The sequence below is a fragment of the Equus przewalskii genome, chromosome 19 (assembly GCF_037783145.1).
Source record: "Equus przewalskii isolate Varuska chromosome 19, EquPr2, whole genome shotgun sequence".
Taxonomy (NCBI): Eukaryota; Metazoa; Chordata; class Mammalia; order Perissodactyla; family Equidae; genus Equus; species Equus przewalskii.
Window position 1 is genome coordinate 33431344 of NC_091849.1, and position 21575 is coordinate 33452918.

A 21575-nucleotide genomic window follows, 5' to 3' on the forward strand; every position below is an offset into this window, starting at 1 on the left:
GCTGCAGTTCCGCCATTAATGTGCTTTATGAGAGTCTACAAATGACTGAACCTCTTTTTGCCTGAGGCTTCTCTTTGTAAAATGTGGATCATGTTTCAAGCATTTTTACATCTAGATCTTCAAATATACAAACTTAAGAGTATTATGACTTCTTTAATATTGCAAAATGTTCTCAGCTGCCATGTGCAACTGTTAGAAATATCAGGTTAATACATGAAGCAAGAAAACAAGCAAAAAAATATACACCCAGTCCTGCTGGCAAGTAATTCCACATTATGCAAGAATCTACTGCATTCCTACTCTTTGAATGAAAGTATTTGAGAAGTTGTTGGCTTTTTTCTTATAGGCTCTTCAGCTGCTTAAATCCTCCCTGACCATGAAACGGGGTCATCTAATGTCAGCAAGGCACAATCTACAAACCTTCACAGTATTGAGACACAGTCACCTTTAGTTTCAAGGACAGAGAGCAAACAATGTGCAGAAGCATTGCCTGGACCCTAGTAGTGTTAATAAGGGAGCAGATGTTTAGAGTTACAGATTACTGTGTCAGCCCTAAGTGTCAAACCCCAAATGGCAGAAGTATCAATATATTTTTCTTAGTAAATATATTGTTTATCAGGCTCCTCTCGTTCATGACTGGGGGCAGTACTAAATGGCTTTAAAGCAGTTAGAACAGTGCCTGGCAAACATTAATAAACAAGAAAATAAGTATCGCCCTCTCTCCTTCTCTCCCTCCCTCTCTCTCTTCCCTGTATTTTATGTTTTCCTTTTAAAACAGACAACAGGATGTAAAAGCAGAATATAAGGAGTTTGCCAGGTAAAAAGAAATAGGGAAGAGGCAACAAAAGCAAGTTTCCATTAGTGGCACATGGAGGCAGTTTGTTACTCCAATATTCTGTATGAGGTGCCTAGTTCCACAGCACCTGAGACTGGGATATTTGCCACTGGGCTTCCACCAGCAGTGGTACATCAGGATCAGGATAACTCCAGAATAAAGAGAGTTTCCACCGTGGGGTGGAAGCATAAAGGAGGAACATCAATCTCAGACCTGGAATAGGGTTGGGGGCCAGGAAGAATGGTCAGAGAGGGACCTTGAAGGTGCCTCAGTTCCCTCAGCGCTACCCCAGGGTCCCTCAGAGCAGCAGAGAGGCCTGTGGCCCATGCCTTCCCTTCTGTTCTAAGGGGGAAATGTCCCTCAGTTCTGTTCTGCGGCTGTGGAGTGGAGACTGCGTCAGACCTGGGGATCTCCCAGCCTCACAGCTTCTTCACACAATCTTTTCTACTAGCAACAACAGTATCACCTAGAATCTTTTTCTAGTTGGCTAAAAATTCATCTGAAAGGCTCTGGTTTGGAGTTCTGCCAGCTGTTTCCTCTGACCCAGTCAGCCTCCCTACATTTTCTAGAGCTCTCTGCACTGCCCACATCCCTGCTGCATTACTCAGGGCAGCCACTGCAGGCCTGGTCTGAGAGGAAGGCAAATCGGACAAACGTCCTGATTCCAGGTGCCTCACCTGAGTCACCCTGTCCAGCCTCTGTGGAAACAGGGCACCTAGGGTGAGGGCAGGGTGCCCATGTGGGTAGACAAAGGGATAAAAAACCATCATTGATATGGGTCAGGGTTACAGTAGGGAGACTCTCCCCACGGAACATCCTCTGTTCCCTAAGAGTGGAAGATAAAAGTTATGGACTTCTTCCTTGTGGAAACTCAGGGAGAAAACATCTGCCCTGGCCAGCATGCTTTAGGATCTATACTTGATCACTGGTGTTAACTGTGAACGTAATAATCATCTTGTCACCAGAAGGGCCATCCAGGACCTATTCTGTGTTCACTTCAGGAATCAGGAAACATTGTATATCCTGAAGGATTCTGTGTGCTCCTTACTGCCAGTAGTAATATAGACAGAAATGCTGCCCCCAAAATATTATTTCCATTTAATAAAAATTTATCAAGCATTTATCTCAAAATTTCTCTAAGTCTTTGTGAAGCTACTTATATATGTCCCCTGTATCAATCCTTACGTAACCAGTTATATGAATTTTCCATGACACGTATAGAGTAGGTTCTTTCTCCTTGCACAAAGTTCTCTCTTTAAATCTTGTTTTAGAGAATCTTAAGAAGGAGTTCAATTAGTATCAGAGTGACAATGGATAAACCATTTCAGCTCTGAAAGACTTAGTTCTGCCTCATCTGTAGGAACAATACATACTTCAGAGGACCACTGTCATGAATGCAGATATAATTTGTAAAGGTCCTCTGCAATCTGTGGTGGGCACCATATGCATTAGGTTTTAATATAATAGTAGCGAGTTCAATTTTTAATGTCATTAGCAAAGACAGAAAAGTCTTCTTGTTATTTCTCATCTCTATGCAGATGATGGAATCATTATGATTTTGAATCCCTACCTCTTACCTCATCTTTATGGAGGGAAAGAGCAGGGAGAGCATATTAGATGTATTTGATTGTGAATCCACTGCATTTTTCCTCTCTGAAGTAACACGACTACCCCGCACAGAACTGCCATTTTACCTATAATTTCAGATCTCAGAACCTGGTCCTCCCCTCAGTGGGCTCACAAGTGTGGAAACTTGAGTGCAAAACACAGAGTCTTAATAGAAACTTACAAAAGAAGAAGAAAGTGAATGCAGCTTTGCGAGCTACATGGACTTTTCTGGTAGAGAGTCCAGGATCATATTTCACGTATCTTGATTCAATTTACAGGAAGAGGGACTCACCATTCCTCATTGTAGCTTCTGACAAATGTCTAAAAGCCTGTCCTGTGCCACATGTCCAAGTGCCCTGCCTTCCTCACCCTCATAATCAGCGGTCCCCCTGTGTCTGAGCTCTGGCCCCTCCATGTGGTTTGTTTACTGTACTTTGGTCTCCCTTCCCAAAAGCCCAACAGACCTCAGACGTTGGATACTGCCACATAACAGTATTTTTTACACACCTACAGAAATAGGGTCCTGGGTTTCAAAGATGAAAATGCTTGGATCCTGTCTTTTAGGAGTTCACACATTGGAGGGGAGACATACATGGAGGAAAAATAAAAGAAACAAAAGTCTGTACCAGCTAGTCAAATACAGGGAATGTCAAATACTGCTAACTAAAGACAAGACTCAACAGTGTTGAGGGTTCAGGGCACTCCTAAGACTATAAATTGATAGTGGTGTCCATTGGTCAGTTATTTTCTTTTCTCCTGGAATGGGTTGATGACATAGGACTAGAAGATGATTACTATTTGTGCATTAATTCATGAATAATAATTTTTCAAAGTGAGGAGGTTGGGGAGTTGATGGCATAGAGGTCATGGCAGAGTTGAAAGACAGGCCTTCCAGATGCACCTCTCAGAGGAGGTGAGGGCTGGACAGTTAAAGGGCTATGTTCATTCCAGGCAAAAGCATTTACCTGAGTGCAGACAGGGAGGATTAGCAGGACTGGGGCTGGGGTGGGAGGACGTCACTCACAGCGTGTGGCTTGGTGTGATTAGAGGGTGGGCTTTAGGTGTCCTAGTCTTTGTGAGGTTTGATGACAGCATCATTAAAAGTCACCTGGATTTTCTTCACAGTATAACAAGTAAAAATAGAGGGAATTTAAGCAGAGGAGTGCCATAACATGCTTTTTTTTTTTTTTTTCATAAACTCAGCTTAGAAGCAGAGTGGAGGGGGCTTTTCAGAGGGTCTGTAGATTACTTTGTGATCCAAAAAGAATCCCAGTTTATTCGATGAACCCAATCCACCAAAAGCCAGTTTATGGAGGAACCAATTTGCCAAAATTATTAATGTACCCCAAATTCATTTCTTTTTTTCTGTTTCTAAAGTTTGTATCAATTCACATTTGATGGTTTGGAAGTGTATTAGAGGGCTACGAGACATACACTTCTGAGTTTCTGGGACCATCTTGCTCTCTGTAACTCCACTCCATCTTTCTGCCAACAAATAGTACTCAGTTTCTTTTTCTTTTTTTCTTTCTCTCTATTTTTTTGGTGAAGAAGACTGGCCCTGAGCTAACATCTATGCCAATGTTCCTCTCTTTTCTGTGGGAGGCCTCCACAGCATGGTTTGATGAGCAGTGTGTAGGTCCTTTCCTGGGATCTGAACCTGCGAACCCCAGGCTGCTGAAGGAGAGCACGTGAACTTAACCACTACGCCACTAGGTCAATAGGCCTTAGTTTCCATGAAGCTTTATAACAAATGCGTTTATACAGGCAAAATGAAAACTGGTCAGTTATGCTTCACAGACAGTTTCAGAAGTTGTTTAAAATGCTTTTAATATAAATTGGAACAAACGTTTTAAATAGTTAAAAAATACGTTTTAGGGGCTGGCCCTGTGGCGTAGTGGTTAAGTTCAGTGTGCTCTGCCTCAGTGGCTGGTGTTAGCAGGTTCGGATCCCAGGAGTGGACTTACACCACTTGTCAGCCATGCTGTGGCAGTGATCCACATACGAAATAGAGGAAGATTAGCACAGGTGTTAGCTCAGGGCTAATCTTCCACAAGCAAAAATCCAGGAAGATTGGCAATGGATGTTAGCTCATGGTGAATCTTCCTCAGCAAAAAAAAAGAAAAAACTAAAAAATACATATATACATGTTTTGGTTGAATTTGTTAAATTTTACAAATTGATCCTTCAGAGAGATTAGCAGAAGAGCTTTTAAAATGCTAAAATTTAGAAAATAAAATGTAACTTTTAAAAGGATTTGATACTAACATAAACTGAAAAATTTCTATCTGAAATGTTGACATTTTTGTAATGTTCACTAGGCAAGTAATGAAAAAATTCAATAAAGCTATTCCACAAGCAAAGTATTGGCAAATTACCAAATTTACTAAATCCGGTCACTATATCATTCAGCAAACTGCATGGGCTAGTTGCTGAGAATTAGCCATTCATTCCTGAACTGCTGATTGATCCAAATTAGCTGACTGACCCATAAGACACACACTTGAGAGGGAACAGGAACTTCTACCCACAAGCTAGTTCTTGTTTCTGGACCAGACTTCTCAAATATAAGATCCTCCAAAGAAAACCCCAGATACCTGGGGAACCTCAGTGAAAGAGAAAGGAAGTTGGAATTTTGTATTTAGGCTCCTTCAAGCATGGGTTCCATTCTGATTAATGTGCATGCAAATTGTCAGATCCACTCTCCTTTATTCCCACCCATCCTCTCCTCTTTCCATGCTCTGCCATCTTTGATCAGTAACTAACCTCATAGGCTGTATGACACACTGTCTCTGCCAGTTTCCTTACAATTTTGATTCAGATGAGCAGTTCTATATGGAACCTGGAAAAGAAGACCAGGTAGGAGCAACCTGAGATTTACAGGTTTGAAGAATTCAACCTCTTTGGAGTGCTGAGGAACACTGCTCACTCAAAGACCAGTTTGCACATGATGACTACATGTTCCATCTCTGCCCACCACTTCATCCCTCCCTCTCCCATCAATGGACCCTTTCTTCATTGCAACTCCCCACAGGATCATGTGCTTTTCTAATCCTGAACACCCTCTCTTTTCCTATAGCTTCTGTTGCCAACCCATTTTTAGAGAAGAGAGACACTGGTCTATGGCGGTTGACATGGGCATTGTGGACAGTACCTCCTCCAAGCAAGGGGTCATGAGGGAAACTCTATAGTGGAGGTCAGGTAAGTACTTGGAGGATGTTTGAGGATAACAGACCAGGGAAAACTTTGGCAGGAAGATAGGAAATCAGGTGACACAAGCTATTTGGAAAATTTGGAGGTAAATGGGAAGAGTATGTGATCCCGGAATAGGAGCCCAGAGCTCACCAGTTCTCTGGTTCCTCCAGCTGCTGGGAATGGCCCTTAAAAACAGAAGAGGAATAAGACAAAAACCCAGACTGCCTGCTATGGACTTGCTATATGATTGAGCTTTGTCTCCTATGCATTTTTTTCTTTTTCCTTCTTCCTCTCCTTCTCCTCATCCAATCCCCTCAGTGGGGACACTCACTGGTGATTTAACCACTAAGAGCTCATCTATACATGGCACTTTTTCCTGCTCACGTCTGGCTTTTTTTTTTCCTCTCTCATTTCTGTTTCTGTTTCCCTGGTGACTCCTGGGATATTTCCAGAGACCATTCTTCCCCCAGCATCTAGATCTGTGGTCACCATGTTGCTTCATCTTCAGAAAAGCCTTAAGTATCTCTCTGTGGGATCTTTATAATATCTCTTTCTTCTATAAGTTCTTACCAGTGAAGAGAAGCCCTGATATTCAGCTATATAAAGGATATTTCAGCCTATTTAAAATCATACCCAAAGTCATGGTTTATACACAACAGCAACAACTGTAATGATATTTTGGGGAGAATGATCTTATATCCTCAAATAGGAAAACTTAAGCTATTCTGAGGGACCAGGCACTGGGGGGGGGGGGGGGTGGGGGGGGGTGTTATACTACATCCACCATTACTCTTAGCTCCTCTGAGTATCTTACTTGAAGAGGGATATGAAGCCAGGATAAGATTTTACAATTCCGGATATGTGGCCAAGCCCCTCCCACAAGAAGGATATTATCTGGCTTGGAGACAGTTCAATAAAGTCTGTCTGGATTCCTGAGTGCAGACAGGGAGGATTAACAAGAATGGGGTTGGGGTGGGGAGGGGTCACACACAGCGTGTGGCTTGGTGTGATTAGAGTGGAATTTAGGTGTCTTAGTCTTTGTGAGGTTTGATGACAGCATCATTAAAGTCGCCTGGGTTTTCTTCACAATGTGACAAGAAAAAATAGAGGGTATTCAAGCAGAGGAGTGCCATGACATGCTTTTTCATTCATAAAACCACCTTGGAAGGAGAATGGAGGGGACTTTTCAGAGGGTCTGTAGATTACTCTATGTGATCCAAAGGAATCTTGATTAATTTGATAAACTAATCCACCAAAAACCAGTTTACAGAGGAACCAATTTTCCAAAGTTATTAATATGCCCCAAACTCATTTCTCTTTTCTATTTCTAAAAATTTGTCTTGATTCATATTTGATGGTATGGAAGAGTATTAGAGGGCTGTGAATCATAGACCTCTGTGTTTCTGGGGCCCCCTTACTCTCCCAAGACCCCCATTCTCTTGCTCTCTGGAGACCCTGCCACATATAATGTGCCATGTACAGAGTCCACTCCATCTCTCTGCCAACAAACAGCCCCTAGTTTCTGTGAAGCTTCATAACAAATGCATTTGCAAACACAAAATGAAAACTGGTCAATTACACTTCACAGACAATTTCAGAAGTTGTTTAAAATGCTTTTAATATGAATTGGAATAAACATTTTAAATAATTATAACAAATATGTTTGGGTTGAATTTGTTAAATTTTACAAATTAATCCTTCAGAGATATTAGCAAAAGAGCCTTTGAAATGCTAACATTTATAAAACAAAATGTAACTTTTAAAAGGACTTGATCCTAACATAAACTGAAAAATTTCTATCTGAAATGCTGACATTTTTGTAATGTTCACTTGACATAATCAATAAATTCAATAAAACTATTTCTCAATCAAAGTTCTGGTAAATTACTAAATTTACTAAATCTGCTCACTATATCATTCAGCAAATTGATGTGTGGGCCAGTTGCTGTGAATCGGCCATTCATTCATGAATTGCTGATTGATCCAAATTAGCTGACTGACCCATAAGACACACACTTGAGAGTGAACAGGAACCTCCACCCACAAGCTGTTTTTCTCCAGTTCTTGTTTCTGGACCAGACTTCTCAAATATAAGATCCTCCAAAGAAAACCCCAGACACCTGGGGAACCTAAGAGAAAGAGAAACGAAATTGGCATTTTGTATTTAGGCTCTTTCAAGCATGAGTTCCATTCTGATTAGTGTGCATGCACATTGTCAGATCCACTCTCCTTTATTCCTACCCATCCTCTCCTCTTTCCATGCTCTGCCATCTTTGATCAGTAACTAACCACACAGGCACTATGGAACACTCTTTCTGCCAGTTGTCCCACAATATTGATTCAGATGAGCAGTTCTACTGGAAAAGAAAGGAGCAGCCTGAGATTGACAGGTATGTAGAATTCGACCTCTTTGGAGTGCTGAGAAACCCTGCTCACTCAAAGACTAGTTTGGAGATCATGGCTGCATGTTTCGACTCTGTCCACACCCTCACCCCTACCCCTCTGATCAATGGATACTTTCTTTATTGCAATTCCTCACTGGACCCTGTGCCTTTCTAATCCCAACGTCTCTTTTCCCAGAATCACTGAGGCCAAGCCATTTTCACAGAAAAGAGAGACACTGGTCTGTGGAGAGGTTGAAATAAGCACTGTGGAGACTCCTTCCTCACTAGCCAGGGATTATTCTTAGACAGTTCCTCCTCCAAGCAAGGAGTCATGAGGTAAACTCCATAGCAGATGTCAGGTAAGGACTTGGAGAATGTTGGAGGATGAAAGGACCAGGATTATGAGAGAAAGTTTAGCAGGAAATCAGGTTAAAGAAGATATTTTTGGAAAATTTGGAGGTAAATGGGGAAAGTGGGTGATCCTGGCACACAGGTCCAGAACTCACCAGTTTCATGGTTCCTCCAGCTTCAGGGAAATGGCCCGTGAAAAGAGAAAAGGGATGAGACTAAAACCCAGCCTGCCTGCTGTGGTCTTGTTGTATCACTGAGCTTTGTCTCCTGATCCATTTCTTCAGATTCCTTATTCCTGTCAGTCTCCTCATTCAAGCCCCTCCTCAGAGGGGCCACTCACTGGTGATTTAACCACAAAGAGCTCATATACACATGTCACTCTTCCCTGCTCACCTCAGGCTTTGTTTTCCTTTCATCTCTGCTTCTGTTTTCCTAGTGATAACTGAGATATTTCCAGAGATACTATTACCCCAGCTTCTAGATCTGTAGTCACCATGTTGCTTCATCTACAGAAAAACCTTAAGTATCTCTATGAGATCTTTATAATATCTCCCTCTTCTGTAAGTTTTTACCGGTAAAGAGAGCCCTAATATTCAGCCAAATTGTCATGAGCTGCATAGCGACATTTTGGTCAATGACAAACTGCATATTCCACCATGCTCCCATAAGTTTAGTACCATATAGACCAGTTCTGTATTAGGGTATACCATCTAGGTTTGGGCAAGTACACTCTATGATGTTTGCACAATGATGAAATCTCCTAATGACCCATTTCTCAGAATGCATCCCCATCATTAAGCAATGCATGGCTGTATAAAAGATCTTTCAAACTACTTAAACTCATACCCAACGTCATGGTTTACACACAACAACAACATCAGCCATAATATTTTGAGGAGAATAATACTATATCCTCAAATAGGAAAACTTAAGCTATTCCGAAGGACCAGAGACTGATTTGGGTGTTGTATTACATCCATCATTACTCTCAGCTCCTCTGATAATCTTACTTGAAGAGGGACATGAAGCCAGGATGAGATTTTATAATCCTGGATATATGACCAAGCCCCATCCATTATTATCTGGCTTGGAGATAGCTGACTAAAGTTTATCTGGATTCTCTCAGATATCGCTTCTCATCCAATATTCAGCATTTACATCGAACCCAGAATGGTGCTCTGAACCATTGAATATTGGAAAAAACTGACACAATCCATGTCCACTGCATATTCTTTCAGTGAATTAGGGTATGTTCAGAGAAAATAAGCAAAGTAAATATTTAAAGAAAACATATGCTTTATGATGTAGACAAAAAAAATCTTTGGTGTCACATGATGGTTAAATATAAGCTTCATCAACTAGTATTTTAGGGCAAATAAATGTCTCAAGCTTCAATCTCCTCATTACAATGCAGCAAAACAAAATTTGTTTCCTAGTTATTGTAATATTTACAAATAATTCTCACTATGTAAGACTATCTTGCATATAATATGTATTTGTTGTAGTGAAGATATTAGTTACTATCACAATTACCTTCTAAGAAAAGAGAATGCTGCTCATAAATGCCCCTATGTTCATCTATGTCCCATCAGGAGCATGATATGCCTTCCATGGATAATAGTATAGCACTTGTTTTTCAAACTAGTAATGAAAGATGAAATGGAAAGGGCAGACAGTGAAACGGAGACAGTAGGAGGGAGCAGGGGAGAGATAGAGAAAGCAGTGAATTGGAAAAAAGCAAGATACTCTAACAAGTGGAGTATTCAGTGAAAAACCTAAAATTATTTTAGACGAAAACATCTAATGTGAAATTTCAATTTTCTTTTTTTGATAAAGAAGATTGGCCCTGAGCTAACACCTGTTGCCAAGCTTCCTATTTTTGCTTTAGGAAAAGTGGCCCTTGAGATAATATCTGTGCCCATCTTCCTCTATTTTGTATGTGGGATGCTGTCACAGCTTGGCTTCATGAGTAGTCTAGGTCCATGGCTGGAATCCGAACCTGTGAATCCTAGGCCGCTGAAACAGAGCACACTGAACTTAACCACTGTGCCACTGGGCTGGCCCCTTCAATTTTTATTTTTTACATTTCATTGTGACATGTGAACCTTCCATATAAGCCTGAAAACTTCAGCGAAAGATGCTTCATGCAACAGACTTGTATTTCTAGTTGATCAGGGTGGAGGAGGGAAGAAATTCAAAATAAAAGGAATGTGTTCTGCAATCACATACACAAAGCAATAGGTAAATTATTCTAATATTAGATAGTATGCTTTGCATTCATGTAATAAAAACATCAAGACTGGCTCATACAGTAAGGACATTTGCTGTATTTCATAATAGAAAGTGCAGAAATAAGGCAGTCTACAGGGTCAGTTGATTTAGTCTTTATCCATGTCAACATGGATCCAATTATTCCTAACTTTCTGTTCTGTCTGCAGAATTGGCTTCATCCTGTAGTTGGTTCCTCTGGTGGTCATAAGGAGAGTACTGATTACTTTTAGTTTACCTGACCAGGTCCATTCTCCGTCCTTATTGGCCATGCTCTGTGCTCCAAAGGCTGAGCTACGGATTGCATGACTTAGTCAGACTTTCCAGCTGGTTTCTAGTTGGGTTCAGCCAGTGAATGATACCATTAGGATATTGCAAGACTGAAAAAGAGCAAGGCCATGGTGTTCCTTCTCCACTCCCTCCTTGCTTTGGTACAAGTGTTCTGGCCATGGCTGGTCCCACCACAACTATAGCTTCTGCCAGCTCCCTTTGCCTCTTCAAGGCTTCCCACTGTTTCTAGTCTCCAGGAACCTCAAAATCTCTTAATCTGCTCATACCTTAATGCTGTTTATACTTCTATAAATGCTCTCATAATTAAAGTATCTTTATTTTAAATTATCTAAGTGAAAATCTGTTTCCTACTATGATCCATATTTGTGTAAGTAGGCTTCCATCAATTTCTGTGGTAACATACTCCCTTATTTGTATAACTGTGTAGAGAGAGACTGGTTTTACTTTATGAGAAGTCTTGAGCAAAACTCTCAACACATATCATTGGCCAGAATTGTTTAAGGCTTGTCTAATCCTTAACCAGTTCACGACACAGATGAGGTCACCATGATTAACTTTGACTAATCATATGACACAGAAAGGATATTAGAGATTTTACAGCATTTCCTCCTACAATTATCAAGACACAGAACACATATGAATTTGTTAGAATTAAAAATTTTGGTCCCAACTTGGCCATGAAAGTAAAAATATCTTAGTTTTTAGAATATTCTTGAGTAAGATTATGAGATTCCATAGGGGATGCAATAGTGTTTAAAAAATCTTTTTTTAAAGTTTGAGAGGTTTGAGTCTCCAGCTGATATCTGGATAAGATTTATAGGTAGATAATAGGAAGGATGTTGCTAAATACCAGATACATAGGTGTATTTGTGTCTATTTACTTATGAACAGGTTTGTATATATTTTGAGACTTATTCATTTACTTTTCTCAATTAATACTTTTGAGATAATACTCGGTCATTGCCTTCATGTAGCTTATAATCCAGTGGAGAGAGAAAGAAGTCCAATGAAACTTAAGCATAAGAAACATATAGAAAACTAAAGCACATTATAAGCAAATTGGTGGAGGAAAAAAAACAGTGATAAGGAGAAAATATTAAAAGCAACCATAGTAAAGAAAAAATCTATCACATTTTACCAGAGGAATGAAGCAAAGGATGACTTCAGAAATCAGAATCTATACAAGCCAAAAGACAATGGAGCAATATCTTTATGTATTGAATACAAAAACTAGTCAACCTAGAATTCTATATTCAGGAAAAATATCTTTTGAAAATGATGGTAATGAGAGTTCTGACTCCAAAAAAATGGAGTGGATGTATTTTTCCATATTTCTCCTACTAAATACAATTTACAACTCTAGGATATATATTCTAGAGTTTTTAATATATATCTCAATATATTTAGTAGATGTTTAATACATATATATTTAATGTTTTTAATATATATCAAATAATATATTTTAAGTATAGGTATTTTTGCCTTCTATCTCCCAGATTAGGTTCAGGAAAGTCTGGCAAACAAGAAATGCCAATGAGATCAGATTTTTAAAGTTCTAGGGATGGCCTGATCTCTCTAGCTAAAGAACCAGAAAAAGGGCAGCCTAGATAAACAAAAAACTCCTAGAGAATAGCTGTTCTACTTCAGCCAATGCCACAGAAAAAATACTGAGGCCTCATCCACCTTATCCAGGAAAATCTGAGTGGGGAGCATAAATTTCCACCCTTGCCATGCTGTAATGAAACACCCCATCTCTGACTGTAGTGGTGTCAGAGACGGCTGAGTGGGAAGCCAGGACTTTCATCCCTGTCAGTTGGTGATCAGATACTCCCTCAAGCCACAGTGTCAGTGGAGACCACATGGAAAGCCTTGACTTCCATCATCATCTGGTGGTAACTATGCACTCCTCCTCCTCTCCCTGATAGGTTGATATCAGTGGAGGGCCAGTAAGGAGCCTGAACTCTTACCCCCATTAAGCAGTTGACAGGGAGTTGGTACATACTGTGTGTTAACAGGGGAAAAGAGGGAAACTTAGACATCCACCACCACCTGGCAGTAATGAGAAAACATCTTCTGTCCCCTACAAGAATGGAGTTAGAAGAGGCCTGTTAAAAAAGAAGATTTAAATGGTACCCAGAGTTTTATAACATAATCAATAAAACATAACTCATCATACCAAGAACCCAGAAAATGTCAGTTTAAATGCAAAAAGACAATGAACAGATGTTAACTGAGCTGACACAGGTGTTAGAATTATCTGAAAATGATTTTAAATCAGCCCTCATAAAATTGCTTCAATAAGCAGTTTCAAACACCCTTGAAACGAAAAAAAAAATAGAAAATTTCAGCTAAGAAATAGAAATTACAAAGAATCAAATGGAAACTTTAGAACTCAATAATAAAATAATCAAAATTTTTTCAAAAAGTGGATAGATACACCAGCAGAATGGAGAAGACAAAGTAAAGAGTCAATGAATGACTTCTGGTTTCCAATCCAGCATGAAAGAAGCTGTAAGTTGCCACTTCATCCTAAAAACAGGTAAAAAGCTGAACAAACTGAAAAATCAACAACTCTTCTAGATTCTTAAGAGGAGAGAGGTCACAGGGCAATCCACAGCCCCCAAAATTGGAGAGACCAGGGGTCAGCCAAGTGGCATAGCAGTTAAGTTTTCATACTCCACTTCAGTAGCCTGGGGTTCACAGGTTTGGATCCCAGGCATGAACCTAACACCATTCATCAAGCCATGGTGTGACAGGCATCCCATGCAAAATACAGGAATATTGGCACAGATGTTAGCTCAGGGCCAATCTTCCTCACACACACACACACACACAAAAATAAATAAATAAATAAATAAATAAGAGAGACCAATAGGCAAATACAGGGAATTACAACTTACCAGAGCAGAGACTCATGAGCACAGAGCACAAACCCCCATGGGAGCCAGTGCTGAGGTAAGGAAACCTGAACTATAATTGACAAATGGCTGCAACTCCTCCTGGATAAGTATGAGAGTTTAAAACTCAAGGGGGACTCAATCATTTGGGTCCCCATACTTTTGTGAGCTTCACCTCCAGGAGCCTGACCTGATTCTCACAGTGGATAATGGAGAAAAATCCCCTCATGCTTCCAAAACGAGGAGGGGAAAAAGAACCATTTTGAAACACACAAGAGCATTCTTTTCTTCTTAACAAGACCTGCCCACTGGAGAAGGCATTTAACTAGAGCCTAATCTTCTGGGGTTTTATCAGAAGCTAATTAAACAGGGGAAAGGACATACCCAACTCCAGCTCACTCTAGCCGTCCTGTTCCAACTAAGGAAGGAAAAAACAGAGAAGCATATGTGAAGGTTGTTAAAGGACTAAGACCTAACCATAGGAGTGTAGAATGCTTCCCCCCTACACACACACACACACACACACACACACACACACACACCTTACCACCACATTACTAAAGATCTATGTACAGCAATTCCTCTTACCCAGAACAGTATGTCCAGCTACCAAGAAAAAATTATAATATGCTAAAAGCAAAAAGACAGAGTTTTAAGAGGCAGAACAAGTATAACAACCAGACTCAAATGTGACAGGGAGGTTGGAATTATAAGACCAGGAATTTAAAACAACTATGATTAAGATATTAAAGGATCTAACGGATAAAGTAGACAGTATGCAAGAACAGATGGACCATGTAACCAGAGAGATGGAAATTCTAATAAATAACCAAAAAGAAACACTAGAGATCAAAAACATTGTAACAGAAATGAAGATTGCCTTTGATGGGCTTATTAGTAGACTGGATAAAAAAATCAATGAACTAGAAAGAGAACAGTAGAAAATACCCAACCTGGACAGCAGGGAAAAAGAGTACTGGAAAAAAAATTAAATAAATCTCAGGGACCTGTGGGATTATAACAAAAAATGTAATATTCATGTCATTGAAGTTCTGGAAAGAGAGGAAAAAGACGATGTGGCTTAAAAAGTATGCAAAGAAATGATTACTGAAAATGCCCCAATTTAGCAAAAGACATAAACTTACAGGTCCCCTAAGCTGAGCAAACCCCAAACAGGTTAACTACAAAGAAATTCATGTCAAGTCATATCATAGTCAAAGTTCTGAAAGCTAAAGATGAAGAAAACATATTGAAAGCAACAAGACCAAAAAAATCACTTTACATATCTGGGAAAAACAATTCAAACAACAGTCAGTTTCTAATTAGAAACCATCAAAGCCAGAATGTAGTGGCACAACATTTTTCAAGTAATTAAAGGAAAGAATTGTCAATGCAGAAATATATATTGAGTGAAAATATCCTTCAGGAATGAGGAGAAAATCAAGACATTCTCAGTTGAAGGAAAACGAAGAGAATGTGTCCCCACCAGATTGAACACAAAGAATGACAAAAGGAAGTTATCTAAACCTATATAACATGATTAAAAAGGAATCATGGGATATTCAAAGGAAGAAAGAAAAATGCAAAGAGTAAAAAAAATAGATAAGTATAATAAGCTTTCTTTCTCCTGTTGAGTTTTCTAAATTATGTTTAATAGTTCAAGCAAAACTGTCCGATATAGTTCTTAGTGTATGTGGAGGAAATATTTAAGACAATTCTATTGTAAATAGGAAAAAGTAGAGAGATGTAAAGGGAAGTAAGGTTTTGCATGTCACTCAAACCAGCAAAATGTGGACATCAGTAAATTGCAATGTTAAGTACATGAATGCAATGCCTAGAGCAACCACTTAAAAAATGTATACACAGACATATAGCCAAAACACTATAGATGAATCAAAATGGAATTCTAAAAAATGTTCAAGTAATCCACAAGCTGTTGGGAAAAATAAAACAGAGGAACCAAAATAATAAGAGAGACAGAGAGAGAAAGAAACAATATAAAATAAAATATAAACTGCAGATATAAGCTCTAACATATCAACAATTACATTAACTGCAAATGGTCTAAATACACCAATTAAAAAACAGAGAAATTAGCAGAATAACAAAGGGATGACCCACTTATACGATATCTAAAAGAAACTCACTTCAAATATAATGATAAAGGTAGGTTGAAAGTAAAACGATGGAACAAAATATACCATGCAAAATTTAATCAAAAGAAAGCAGGAGTGGCTATATAAACTAGACATCAAAGTAAAGAAAATTACCAAAAACGGAGATAGATATTTCATAATGATAAAAGGGTAAATCCACCAAGACGACATGGCGCATCTAAACATACACATCCCCCAGACAATAGAGCTGCAAAATATGTGAAATAAAACTGATTGAAGTGACAGGAGAAATGGATAAATCCACAGCTCTAGCTGGAGACTTCAAGACTGTCTCTAAATAGCTGACATATAACCATGAGATGGAAAATCAGAAAATATGAAAGAACTTTAGCCCCCAACTAACAGGATCTAATCAACACAGAACACTCCACCCAAGAACAGCAGCAGACACAGTCTTCAAGTGATCAAGGAACAAAGCCAAGACAGACCCCATCCTGGGCTATGAAGCAGACCTGAAAACATTTCAGATAATTGAAATCATACAGAGTGTGTTCTTTGACCAAAATGAAATCAAACCAGAAATCAATAACAGAAAAATAACAGTAAACTCTCTAAACACTTAGAAACTAAACAACACATCTCTACATAATCCCTGAATCAAAAAGGAAATCTCAAGAGAAATCAAAAAACAGATTGATCTGACTGCAAAGGAAAACACAATATATCACAGTTTGTGGAATGCAGCCACAGCAGGGAAGTTTGTAGCACTAAATACTTGTTAGACCAAAAAAAAAAGTATCAAATCTTTAATCTAAATGCCTTTCTCAGGAAATAGACAATCATGTCTAGATAAAAGAGCAAAATAAATCCAAAGCAAGCACAGTAAAGGAAATAATAAAGCTAATAGCAGAAATCAATGAAATTGGAAATAAAAAGTAAAGAAAATCAACAAAACAAAAACTGCTTCCTTGGAAATATTCATAAGATTGACAAACCTTTAACAAAACTGGCAAAGAAAAAAAGTAAAGACAGAAATTATATTTATTGGGAATGAAAGAAGTTATATCACTATAGACCCTGCTGACATCAAAAGGATAATGAGGGAATACTGTGATTAATTCAAAACATAAATTTGACACCTTAGACAAAATGGAACAATTCCTCAAAAAGTATAAACCACCACAACTCACCCAATATAAAATAGATAATTTGAGTAATCCTGTAATCATTAACAAAATTAAAATAATAATTTAAGAAGAAATCTCCACGTCCAGATGGTTCAACTAAAGAATTCTACCCAACATTTAAAGAAGAATTAACACCAATTTTACATAATCTCTCCACAAAATAAAAGAGGAAGAAACACTTCCTAATTCATGTTATGAGGCCTGTATTACCAAAACCAAACAAAGAAAGCACAAAAAAAAGAAAACTATAGACCAGTATCTCTCGGAAATATAAACATAAAAATCCTTAACAAAATATTAGTAAATAGAATTTAGCAGTATAGAGTAAAAAGAATTATACTCCATGACTAAGTGAGATTTATTCCAGGATGTTTCAATATTCACCTAACAATAATTATAATCTACCATACGACAGGCTAGAAAACAAAAAAATCAAATGATTATATCAGTTGACACAGAAAAAGCATTTCACAAAATCAAACACACATTCATAATAAATACTCTCAGAAAACAAGAATACAGGGAACTCCTTAACCTGGTAAAGAACATCTACAAAAAATCCTACAGAGCCAGCCCTGATGGCCTAGCACTTAAAGTTCGGCACGCTCAGCTTCAGCAGCCTGGATTTGGTTCCTGTGCTGGGAACCACACCAGTAACTGTTGGTAGCCATGCTGTGGTGGTGGCTCACATAGAAGAACCAGAAGATCTTGCAACTATACACAACTGTACTGGAGCTTTGCTGGCGGGGAGGAAGAAAAAAGGAAGAAGATTGGCAACAGATGTTAGCTTAGGGCGAATCTTCCCCTGCAAAATCAAAAACAAAAATCTATAGCTAATATCAAACGATGAAAAAGTAAATGTTCTTTCCCTAAGATATGGAACAAAGCAAGGATGTCTTCTTTCACCACTACTACTCAACATAGTACTGGAAGGTCTAGCCAGCTCAATAAGGCAAGAAAAGGAAATAATAGACCTAAAGATCGGAAAGGAAGAAATGAAACTGTCACTACAGATGACATAATTGTCTATGAGGAAATTCCCAAGGAATCCTAAAAAAAAACCCTTGAGAATCAGTGAATTTAGCAATATTGCAGGTTACAAGATCAACTTTAAAATCTATTTTATTTCTATTTAAGAGCAATAGAGATATGAAAGCTGAAATTAAAAATACAATATCATTTATAGTCATTAAAAAAATGAAATACAGGTACATCTAACAAAACTTGTGTAATTTAATTTCCTCTCAATATATTTATACTTCCTTTGAATTAGTGGTTCCCAGGGGTAAGGAATGTTGGGAGAAAGATGGGTGTGTCTATAAAGGAGTAGCATGAGGGAGATCTTTGTGGTGATGGAATAGTTCTGTATCTTGATTGCAGTGGCAGCTACACAGATCTACACATGTGATAAAATGACACATACACACACGCATTGTACCGGTGTCAATTTCTTGGTTTGGTATTGTACCATAATTATGTAAGATACAATTGCAGAAAACTGGGTGAAGACTATACAAGACCGCTCTGTACTACCTTTGCAACTCCCTGTGAATCTATAATCATTTCAAAATACAAAGTTTTTTTTAAAACCAATCACAATGATAAGTTTATTTCTTAAAAAATTTCAATTCTTTATATACCTACTAGAAATTATCTGAAGTGAGTCAAAAAGAGAGAAAAACAAAAGAGTGGGGAAAAAACAGAAAACAGTAACAAGGAGCAGCAGTGCCATATTGAATGGATTAACATATGTTTGCCGGAAAAAGTCTTATATTGCCTTCACTTTAAAAGTTTTTTTTTTTCACTCCCTTTTCTCTTTGTGATTCATCTGGGTAATTTCTGTTAAACTATTTCAAATTCATTGATTCTCTCCTTGGCTGTGTCAAGCTTGCCAATGGCCTCGTTGAATTCTTCACTTTCTTTTGTTTTTTGCTGAGAAAGATCCACCCTGAGCTAACATCTGTTGCCAATCTTCCTCTTGTTTTCCTTTTATGTGAGCTGCCACCACAGCATGGCCACTGACAAGTGGTGTAGGTCTGCACCTGGGAACCAAACCTGGGCCCCCAAAGTGGAGCATACAGAACTTAGCCACTAGGCCACCAGGGCTGGCCCAGAATTCTTCACTTTTGTTAATGTGTTTTTTATTTCTAGTATTTCCATTTCATTTTTTCTTACAGTTTCCATTTCTCTGCTGAAATTACCTATCTTATTTTCAAGAGGTCTACCTTTTTCATTGGAAACTTTAACACATTACTCATAGTTAAGATTATAAAAAATTTTTCCAATATTTATATCATTTCTGAGTCTAGTTCTGATGATTTCTTTGTCCCTTCTTACTGTATTTTGTTTCTTGACTTTTGGCATGCCTCATAATTTTTGCTGAAAATCCAGACATGTTGTATAAGACAAAAGGTACCGGGGTAAGCTTTTTATGCTTGGAGATGAGCATGCTTTTCCTTGTGCCAGGCCTTTACCGTGGGGATTTTCATTAATCTAGCCATTAATTGAACTGAGTTTGAAGCTTGTTGTTACTATGGTTACCCTCACTGCATCAGTAGCTTCAAATTCCTCTGGTTTTTTTTGTTTTGTTTTTTTTTTTTTGAGGAAGATTAGCCCTGAGCTAACGTCTGCTGCCAATCCTCCTCTTTTTGCTGAGGAAGACTGGCCCTGAGCTAACATCCATGCCCATCTTCCTCTACTTTACACGTGGGACGCCTACCACAGCATGGCTTGCCAAGCGATGTCATGTCCACACCCACATCCAAACCAGTGTTCCCTGGGCTGCCAAAGCAGAACATGCACACTTAACCACTGTGCCACTGAGCCAGCCCCTCAAATTCCTCGGTGATACCTTGTGTTTGTCTCCCCACCTAGCTTTGTGTCTTGCCTTTGTGCCACTTCCCAGAGAGGGTCTGTTGCTTGAAGCTATCCCAGTTATGCCCCACCTTTATTCATTATTTTTACTCACCTGCTGTTAGTATGGTGGTGGGATGTGAGTTGGGTAGTTCTCTGATGTCATGATTATGCTTCAGGTTAAGGAAGGCAGTGTGGCCTTGGGTCTCCTTATGGTGGCCTTCACAAATGTTTATGCTTCTCCCTATGGATAGCACGTCTTCCCTCACTCCACTCCCCAGATGCAGTTCATTTCCATCAGTATCCTCAGGCTATGATTTTGATGCCCTTCACTTTGCAGATTAAAGTTTTGTTACTTAGGGGAGATAGGGGAAATGGATCTATCCAGAGAATTTTTATTTCAGATATTGTATTTTTATTTCTAGATGTGTCTTTTAATATTTTTATATTTCCATTTCTCTACTCATCATGCTTTTTTTTCTATAATTCCTTGAGCATACTTATCACAGTTGTTTTAACATCCTTTGCTAATTCCATCTTCTTTGCCATTTCTGTTTCTTTTCCCACTGACTTCTTTCTCTCCTCATTATAGTTCATTATTATTCTCTTTCTTGGTGTATCTGGTAATTTTCATCAGATACTGAACATTGTGGATTTTATTTTCTTAAGTTCTTGAACTTCTTTAACGGATTTTGTTATTTATTATGATAAGCAGTTAATTTGCTTACAGAACAGCTTAATCCTTTTGAGGTTTCTTTCTAAGCTTCATTATGGGTTACAGTAGTACTAATCTAGGACTGCTTTTGCTCCACTATTAAAGAATGATCTTCCTAGTGGACCCTGAATGCCTGATATTCAAAGGGTCTTTACACTCTGGTTGATTAAAATGTGAATTCCGCTGCTGTATATCTTCTAGGAACACGTCAGATTCCAGCTACTGGATCACTCTTTTCTAGGCGTTGTAGTTTCACTCTATGCATTTCAGCTTCATGTTAAGCAATAGACTCAAAGGGACATTAAGTAGATTTCTGGAGCTCTTTCTTCAACTTTCCTTCTTCTCTGAAACTCTGCCTTTAGATTCCATCCTCCTCAGTCTTCCCAAACTCAAATCACTTTCTCTTCAGCTCAGCAAGTCCACCTTGTTCTGCTTGTGACTGCCTCCTGTCCATCATGTTTTGAAGAGGTTTTTCAGGCAAAAATTCAGCAAGTCATAGGTTTCCTCTTGCTTATGTCCCTGTCTCAAGAGACACCGTACTTTAGGACCTCTCATCCAATGTCTGAAAACAGCCACCTTATATATTTTTTCTATTTATTCTAGTTATTTCCATTAGTATGCTATGTCTGATACCAATTACTCTATCACAGCCTAAAGTGAAAGTCACAGCTTAAACTCTTTTGAGCAATTCTAGCACACCACATGTTCCAAAATATGACACAGTAAAACTTCTGTAACAGTAACTTTGCATGAAGTTACGTTTTCTAAAGACAAGACCAAGTGTGCATTTTCTTCCTTTCAGGAACTTAGCACACTAACTATGTGACTTTTTGCTGGATGTTATAGGATTCATAGAGTCATAGTTTGAGCATGCACA

General features: G+C 38.6%; 1 long non-coding RNA gene across 1 annotated transcript in view; it reads right to left on the reverse strand.

Moving 5' to 3' along the window:
* Positions 1-21575, reverse strand: part of LOC139077484 (uncharacterized) — a 157059-nt gene that overhangs the window by 124242 nt on the left and 11242 nt on the right. The gene's annotated exons all lie outside the window — the stretch shown is intronic.